General features: G+C 38.2%; 1 protein-coding gene across 1 annotated transcript in view; it reads left to right on the top strand.

The window, feature by feature from the left end:
- The window catches only part of EFHC2 (EF-hand domain containing 2), a 172,215-nt gene that overhangs the window by 64,261 nt on the left and 98,186 nt on the right, over positions 1-9,768 (top strand). The gene's annotated exons all lie outside the window — the stretch shown is intronic.

The following is a 9,768-nucleotide window of genomic DNA, read 5'->3' as shown; positions in this document are numbered from 1 at the left end:
TTCCTGCTAATAGTGTGGTTTAGAAACCAGAGTTGAAATTCAAGGACCACAGACAGAAGGGACCTTGGGCTAATGGTACATACTCTATTAGAGAGATGCAGGGATGGTTGGGCCTAGTCACAGCTGTAGCTCACCAGTAAGCCTGCTGAATAGTCATGGGTTTTGTTTGTGTTCTTTGGGCAAAGGACAAATGGGGCCAGAATAGGTGTCACCAATGAATGGTTGGCCAAATTAAGGCCCCACGAATATTGAGTACTCATGAATATTTACTACCTTTTGTAGATGAGTATATCATGAATATTTATAGCCCAGGTGCCTCATGTATATTTAATGCATACTGAAAATTAGTTATCTCTTGGTCCTTCCATCCCTTTCTTCCTATGTTTAACATATACATGTTCTACTTACTATCTACTTATTGTTATTTAACACATCTTATGATTTTCTGTCTATGTTGAATAAACTTTTTGCTTACTGACTACTTATCTGGGCCCAGTGGTTCCATATTGATATACTACAATGGGTTCCAGGGGGAGAAACAGAGGAATTTTGGGACTGTAGTCCTCTGAGAATAAGGTTGTGATGAGTCAGTATGCAAAGGACTTCCTTCAATGCTCATGAGATTGAGGTTTTTCTTAGAGCATGGCTTCATTGTGTCTGGATGATGAATTTGGAGCCAGGCAGCATTGCAAAGAAGTGTTTTTTGAATGCATATTCTGTGCCATGCACTGTGCTGGGTTTTGAGAAAATGGACAAAAGGAATAAAATATGTCATACTCCTATGTCTTATAGGCAAGCAGGTTAGAGAAGAAAGGGAGCCAGGTGACTAGTCCAAGAGGTTTGCAATTGTTCAGGTTAGAAATGCTGAGTGTCCAAATCAGGACAATGATGGCAAGAATAAAAAATAAGGGAAAGATTTTAGAGACATTCGGTTGGCAGAGTTGATAGGCCTTGACCAGCTATTAAATATAGACAGTGAAGAAGGGGAATATCTAATGATAAAGTGCCTACTTTGTCATTATCTTGTCTAATTCCCCAACAACTACCATTAGCTTTTATAGGAAAGAAAACAGGCTCAGAGAGGTAATTTGCTCCATCTGAATCTTAACCGATTGCCTGGTAGCTTACTCTGTGGTTGAGAGGATGGTGATGTGTTAATAAAGCCCAGGAGCATGGAGCAAGGAGCAGCATCGGAGATGGAGCCGAGATGTGTTTGTTTGGGTCGTGAGGCCTTTCAAGGTGTGTTGGGACATCTGTATAGTGATGCCCACCTGGCAGGTGGAATCTTGGTATGTGTTTTCAGGAAAAAAGTCAAGACTATAGATGTGGACTGGGAATTGGAGGTGTTCTAGATCAGGCTTATTTTACATTGTTGGAAGACAGCTGCTGTTGAGGTGGAGGTGATTCAATTTTGTGTCTGTGCTTGGTTTTGCCAGTGGAGGGAAAAAGTGAGGATTGGTTTGAGGAGGCAATATGAGCTGTCCTCATTAGTCTTTGTGTTCTAGCATTAGTCTTTGTGTTCTTTGTTTAGTGAGAAACCAGTCTCTCTTGAAATATTTAATATGATAATTTTTGTTAAGTCAGTCATTCATATGTCATTCATAGTGGGCATATACCATATTTAAGTACTACATTCCATAAACTGTCCAAGAAGAGAAATGAAATGCAACTTCTATGAGAATCTTGGAAAGGCAAATGGAAGATAGTCGTAATGATTTATTTGAAAATAATTTTTATGTAAGTAGTGGGGGATGTTATTCATAAAGACTCAGGAAGAAAACCCAAGTAAAAGACAATTCTAAAGTCTTTTGAAAATTTCAAAATTTCTGATTGGCTCATTCTGATCAAGACATTTCCCTGAGTGAAGACACAGCTCAGGGGATCTGTACAGAATACACAGTAATCATGATATGTAACAAGACTATTTGTCAGCAGAGTGGAGATAACCTGGTTTTAGTAAGTCCTGTGGAAAGTAAACACAGGTAACCACTCTATCATCAAGCTTTGTTTAGTGAGAAACCAGTCTCTCTTGAAATATTTAATATGATAATTTTTGTTAAGAAAGGTTTTTTTTGGAGTGGGGACAGAATACCCTGGAAAATCATTTAAATGCCTTCTTCAAGCTCTCCTAAATTAAATGATTGGGAAAAAGAAAACAAGCTTAATGAATCAGTGACTTAGACCTCAGAGAGACAAGTAGGAACTGTTCCTTTCAGTTATATCTTGAGAGGTCTGGGCCTGATTTTCCTGTGCCTTTTGCTCATTTAGGTGTCACACACTCATCGATGATATTCCTGTCACTTCCATAGGATTTAGATATTTATCAAATGAATTCAGAGATCAGATGCACCTGTTTTTTGTGGTGCTGACCATTCAGAAATTAGTGCACCTGGATGAATTAGCCTCTTTTTAAGTTGCTTCTCCTATCATGTATTTTTTTGGAGGGGGGAGGGAGAACTTTGGAATAAACCAGAAACAAAGAGGCATCCCTTAGCATGGTGCCAAAAATAGACATTCAGTTACATGCAGCTTCTAATCAGAACAACATATTTTTAACGTTCATGAATCCTTGTTGGCAGAGATGTATGTGTGTGTTAAAAGTCAAGTCACTGTCATACTTCAAGGCTTGCTTTCATTTCTTGCCAGGACATCACTCTCTTTTTGGTTAAATGTGTTATATTTATAGAATTTGTTGTTCTGTTGGAATGTAGTTAAAACGTTTCATTAAGCCAAGAATGCCAGAGGTTAATCACAGTAGTTTTACCTCCAGTTGTCTAACAGAATAATTGTCAAATACAACCAAGTCCAAACTAATCTATGCTAAAAAAAGGATAATGATTAGAAACATGTCATGATTTTCTGGTAAGGTCTGTACCAGTTGTTCTCAGTTGAGAGTAATCATCTTCTGGCCCACCCCAAGATTTCTGTTTCTATAGGTGTGAGGCCAAGAACTGGTTTCCACTTGGTTCTTAGTGTATCCTTAGTTAAGAACACTAATTTCCACTAGTGAGTTGCTTCAGCCCTCAACAGGATAGTATTTCTTATTTTTATTTTTTTTTGTACTGTAAGATAATCTATCTTAAGCAAATGTAGTCATAAAATAGAAGTCAGTCATTCATATGTCATTCATAGTGGGCATATACCATATTTAAGTACTACATTCCATAAAGTGGAGGAGGGGTGGTGGTAGGATTGTGAGATGAAATACAAGATGCCCAGTTAAATTTGAATTTCAGATAAGCAATGAAAAAGTTTTTAGTATAACTGTATCCCAAATATTGCATGGAACACACTTATACTAAAAATTATTCATTGTTTATTTGGAATTCAAATTTAACTAGGCATCCTATATTTCAGTATCCTAAATCTGGCAACCCCAGCAGGTGGACCTTGGGGAGGAAATTGTCACTGAATGGAGTGGAGAATTTAAGAGTGGAGGTACGTCATTGATCTATGAAGATAGGTGCTTGGTGCATGGTGGCTGCTTGATAAATATTTGCCGAAGAAAGGAAGGAAGGAAAGGACAGAGAGAAGAGGGAAAAAAAGAAAGGAAAAGTGGTAGACAATGCCCATAACATAATGCAGGCATCAGAAACAGTACCAGATCCTTTGAGGGATCAAAGGAGGAAATACCAGTATCCACTAGATAAGAAAGCATTTGAGTGGTACCTCAAAAGTTGCTCCAAATAAAGATGGAAGAGGAATGCACATTAGTCAAAAGAAACAGCATGAGATAAAGAACTGAGAAAGTGGTGAGGTGAGGAGTTGGGAGGTATTTAGTAGAAGAACAAAGAGTGTATAAGGAAAACCAGATAGGAAGACAGTAATCAAGAGGACATTAGAGCACCTAACATGCTAACATTTGGGGGCTCTAGACTTGGATGTACCCTTTGGTCTGCAACACTACCAAAATGAACTAAGAATACTTTAAGATAGAAGTAAGAGGTTGGAGTCTTAATTTTGGAAGGTGAATTCCTTAAAAGCTGAATTTAGTGGTATGAGCAAAGATCTAAAGCAAGTCTCAACTGAATGAAATGAAAACGCATTAAACATAAATGGACATATCATCATTTTGATCTAAACCACAGGAAAATGTTATAAAGTTACAGCTTGCAGAGTATAATCAGATAGCTGGGACTTAAAAAGGAAGATGTAAAAATGAAGATAAGGTAGTACTTAAAAGCGAGCATCTGATGCCTAGATATCTGTCCAAGTGGTCTTTATGAGGCAGTTAAAAAGGTAAATATTTAAAAATTTAAAGGACAGATATGGAGCTTTTGTTGTTGCTTTTTCCATTTTGTAGCATTATTTTTATTTATATACCTTGATGATCTCAGGCACTCTTCAGTGTGTGCCAAAAACACGACATCCTGCCCATTTCTCTTATATTCCAGAACAAATTTCTTTTGGTGGAGTTTCTGCCATTTATCATGGAAGACTATAATCACATAAATACCATTAGAAATTTCAGTCCCCAAAGGATACAGTTGAGAGACCCTACAAATATGTTATTAAGAGCTTTCATGTGAAACTATAGATTTCAAATGGCCCATTTTAGTTTTATGGTTAATATGGAATTGTGACTTTGGATTTCTTGTTATTAAAATTTTCTCGTTTAGTATTAGACCTGCCTTTTCTTTCCAATCTGTGGATGGTCAGGACTCTTTTGTTGTTACCACAAAGAACTTCCCTGGCCTCTTCTGAGAACCTTCTCATGAAGGCAGTGTGGGAGCTAAGATAAGAGTGTGGCAGTCTGGAGTATGCAGGCTCCTAAAGGAGGGTGGGGGGACAGGCAGTGCAGCGATGTTAGCCCTGAAGCAGGAATTGCTGCAGCTGGCAAGTGGGCCCTCTCCAGAAATTTGCCCTTAGAGAAGAGACAGGCTATTCTTTTGGAAAAGCAGCTTCATCATTTTCCTTTCCTTTTCATGATGACTGGCAGCTCTTCCTATTTCTATTCTGTTTTACCTATAACATTCCCCACTCTCTTTCACTTATGTAACTTGTGGCAGTAGTACCATGAGATACAGTTCAGTGCAAACTGTGGTAAGTAAAGGTATTTACTTCTTAGCTTGAAAACCGAGGTTAAAGATCTTTTTCTGCCATTTGTTAGGGTGTGACCTTGGGCATGTCACTTAACCACTCTGAGCTTTGGTTTTCTCATCCATAAACTGATTATTTATATTCATGCATTATCTGCCTCATGGGATTACTAAAGATTAAATGAGAAAATGTATATGAAACATATCCTAGGCTATGATGATTATGATGATGATCATTATTTAAAAGCTCAGTGGGTGGGCCAGTTCTTCCCACCTAGAAAAATATGTTTTCTATTCGAAGTATTACTGAACAGAAATCAGCACTAACTTGCTTATTTAAATTTTTATAATGAAGTACAAATGCAAGATAAGATGGAATTTCTGAAGAAGCTCCTGGCTATTGAATAAATCTTACATATTTTAAAAACTGTCACAATATAAATATTTTTTAAAGTGATACATAATAATTTCTGAAAATACCTGAAATGCCCATGCTTTTACAGATGTGTAAGTATGCAATTTGTTTTAAATGTCTAATCTTGAATGATTAAATAATTTGCATACTGTTTTCAGTGGCATGAATTAAAAGCTAATTGAAGTATAATTTTTTTGCAGTAAAATTATATCATCTTTTATGTAGTACATTTAAAAATATTCTAGGCCAGTTCTAATTTTATAGTTTTATTATTTTAATTTAATGTACCAAGTAATTAAAAGTTGCTGCAAAGAAAAGAGGATGAAAATGGTTTTAGTTAATTTCTCTCAACAGAGTGAAAAAATGATTAGAAGAATAATGGAACAGAGCTTAACACAGTTCCTGGCACATAAAAATATTCATTAAATGTTCGCTAATGAATAGGAATGAATAATAAGTATTTCTAGACTTAGGGAAAAGACACCATTCTCAGTGCTATATAAAATATAAAAAAGATTATTTGACATCTTTATACTAAAATACTTTCATACAATAGGTCATATAAGCCAATTTTATTTGAGCCATTAGACCTCAAAGTTTGCTTTGCTTGTCATTTTTTTTTTTTATTTTATAAATCTTATTTATGTTTTTAGTTTTCAGGTACAGTAGACATTCAATATTATATTAGTTTCAAGTGTACAGCATAGTGGTTAGACATTAATTTACGAAGTGATTGCCCCGTTTAGTCTAGTACCCACCTGGCACTATACATAGTTATTACGATATTATTGACTATATTCCCTATGCTGTACTTGACACCCCTGTGACTATTTTGTAACTGCCATTTCTACTTCTTAATCCCTTCACCTTTTTCACCCAGCCCCCAGACCCTTCTCCCATTTGGCAATCACCAGTTTGTTCTCTCTGTCTTATGAATCTGTTTCTGTTTTGTTCTTTAGATTTCACATATAAGTGAGATCATATGGTATTTGTCTTTCTCTGTTTGACTTATTTCATTAGCATAATATCCTCAAAAATGGTAAAATTTATTTTATTTTTTATGGCCAAGTAAAATTCCATTGTATATATGTACCACATCATTTTTACCTAGCACTTAGGTTGCTTCTGTATCTTGGCTATTGTAAATAAAGCTGCAATGAACATAGGAGTACATATATTTGTTTGAATTAGTGTTTGGATTTCTTTGGATAAATACCCAGAAGTAGAATTGTTTGGGTCATATGTCATTTCTTTTTTTACTTTTTCATTTTATATTTTTCTATTTTATATTAATATCAGATATATAGTACAATGGCTAGACATTTATATAATTTACGAAGTAATCCCCCCAATTACTCTAGTCATGACACACAATAATATTGACTGTTTTCCCTATGCTGTAATCTACATCCCCGTGACTGTTTTTTAACTGCTAATTTGTGCTTCTTTATCACTTTACCTTTTTCACCCACTCCCCTAACCCCCTCTCCTCTGGCAATCACCAGTTTGTTCTCTGTATCTGGGAGTTGGTTTTTGTGTAGTTTGTTTCTTTTTTTATTTTTATAGTTGGCATACAATATTATATTAGTTTCAGGTGTACAACATAGTAATTATACAGCTATATAACTGTGATCACCCCAATAAATCTAGTGCCCCTCTGATACCATACATAGTTATTACAATATTATTGACTATATTCCTTATGCTATACTTACTATCTCTATGACGATTTTATAACTACCAATTTGTACTTCTTAATCCCTTCCCCGATTTTCAGCAACCTCCCAACCCCCCTCCCATATGGTAACCCTCAAAGTGTTCTCTGTATCTATGAATTTGTTTGTTTTGTTTGTTCATTTATTTGTTCCTTCGGTTCCACATATAAGTGAAATCATGTGGCATTTGTCTTCCTCTATCTGACTTACTCCACTCAGCACACTACCCTCAAGGTCCATCATGAAATATCTTTTTCTATCCCATTACTTTTAGTTTGTGTGTGTCTTTTAATCTGAAGTGAGTCTCTTGTAGGCAGCCAGTGTAAGAGTCTTGTTTTCTTATCCATTCAGCTATCCTATCTTTTGACTGGAGCATTTAATTCTTTTTCATTTGAAGTACTTGTTGATAGGTATGTATTATTGCCAGTCTTTATTTAGACTTTTGATACATAGTTTTTTCTTCTTCTTAAAGAAGTCTATCCAACATTTCCTGTAATATTGGCTTGGTGATAATGAACTCTAGCTTGTTCTTGTTTGGGAAGCTCTTTATCTGTCCGATTCTAAATGATAATTTTGGTGGGTAAAGTAATCTTGGTGGTAGGTCCTGGGTTTTCATCTCTTTGAATAATTCATGCCAATCCCTTCTGGCCTGCAAAGTTTCTGTTGAGAAATCAACTGACAGTCTTATGGGAGATCCCTTGTAGGTAACCAACTGCTTTTCTCTTGCCTCTTTTATGATTCTTTGTCTTTAACCTTTTGCATTTTAATTATGTTGAGTTTTGGTGATCTTTGGGATCACCTCTTTCTTGACTCTCTGAGTTTCTTGGGGTTGTATGTCTATTTTCTTTACCAAGTTAGGGAGTTTTCCATCATTATTTCTTTAAATAGGTTCTTAATCCCCCACTCTCTCCTCTCTTCTTCTGGTATCAGCATTGCGAATGTTGTTAAGCTTGATGATGTCCCAGAGGTCCCTTAAACTATCTTCATTTTTAAAAATTCTTTTTTCTGTTTGCTGTTTTGATTGGGTGTTTTCTGTTACCTTGTCTTCCAAATCTCTGATTCAGTCCACTACTTCATCTTATCTACTGTTGTTTCCTTCTAGTGTATTCTTTATTTCAGTTATTGTATCCTTCATTTCTGACTGGTTCTTTTTATGGTTTCTAAGCTCTTTTCTGTGTTTACTATCTCTTTGTTGATGTTCTCACTAAGTTTCTTGAGCGTCCTTATAACCAGTGTTTTGAACTCCGTATCTATTAGATTGCTTGCATCCATTTTGTTTATTTTTTTTTTCCTGGAATTTTTTTCTGTTCTTTCATCAGATACATGCTTTTTTTTAATCTCCTCATTGTGGCTGCCTCTTTGTGTTTGTTTCATGTTTTAGGTACATCTACAACATCTCCCAGCCTTGGCTGGATGACCTTATGTAGTAGGTATCTGTGAGGCCCAGTGACGCAGTTTCCCTGATCACTGGACCTGGGTGCTCCAGAATTGTCCCTTGTGTGGGTTATGTGTGCCTTCCTGTTATAGTTGAGCTTTGATTGCTGTTGGCATGTCAGCGAGTGGGACTGACTCTTAGGCTGATTGGCTGTGAGTACTAGCCTCATCCACAACCTATGAACTGCTCTGCGGGGGCTGACCATATGGAGCAGGATTCACCTCAGAGGGCTCTGGTGCCTTGCTGAGACCACCCTTTGGTTGTGCTACTTTTTAGAGTAATAGGGTGGTGCTTTGTTGTGGTCTCAAGCTAGCCACCGAGTGTGTTGGTTCTGGGGCCTCTTGGGAGGGGCTCCCTTGCAGGCCAAGTTCAGCTGCTGCTGTGACTGGTATAGGGCTACCTGGTAGGAGCTACAGAGCGATCCTTGTTAGGTTGCTGCCTAGGGCTGGACCCAGAGGCCATGGGAGAGGCTCTGCTGCGAACCAAGGCTGGCTACCACCAGTACGGGGCCTGGGGCAGCTCAGCAAAATACCCAGGTACCTTAAGCTCTGCTGCCACCTCCACCCAGCTTCCCATAAGGCTTAGTCGCTGAAAGAGCCTCTGGCGATAGGTGAGTTGGGTGATGCAGCATCTCAGGGAGTCCCAGGGTGGGGCAAGTGGTGTTCACCAGGTTAATGCAGGTTCGGATTTGACCTCAGTGCTGAGCCTGGGCTCATTCTGCAAATGTTTCAGTGTACATGGAGGCCAGGTACTGCCCCCTGGGCCTGCAGTCCCCTGCTAGTTGTCCAAGAAAGACTGCAGGGTAGGTTGGGGTTAGCTGCCTGCCACTGAAACTGCCTCTGTCATTGTAAGCCAGAGCCAGAGTTTTGCTGGTGAAAGAGCCTCCTGTGATGCAGGAGTTGGGGTGGGGTCCCCGGGAGTCACCAGTGTGGAGTGAGCAGAATTCACCAGGCCAGTCTAGATTCATATTTGGCTATGTGCAGGGAGGGCTCAACACAGGAATGATGGCACCTGCCCATAGGCTACATGGGAGGAGGGCTCAATGCAGGGACAATATCTGCCGCCACTCCAGCCCCTGCCCTGAATCCACACAACCCAATTTCTCCCTGCATGTCTTAGGGCCACGGTCCCTCAGCCAGTGTCCAGGGTGAGTGCCTGGGAGTG

The sequence above is a fragment of the Pteropus alecto genome, unplaced genomic scaffold (genome assembly GCF_000325575.1).
Source record: "Pteropus alecto unplaced genomic scaffold, ASM32557v1 scaffold77, whole genome shotgun sequence".
NCBI classification, from domain to species: Eukaryota; Metazoa; Chordata; class Mammalia; order Chiroptera; family Pteropodidae; genus Pteropus; species Pteropus alecto.
This window is presented reverse-complemented; position numbering and strand designations above follow the sequence as displayed.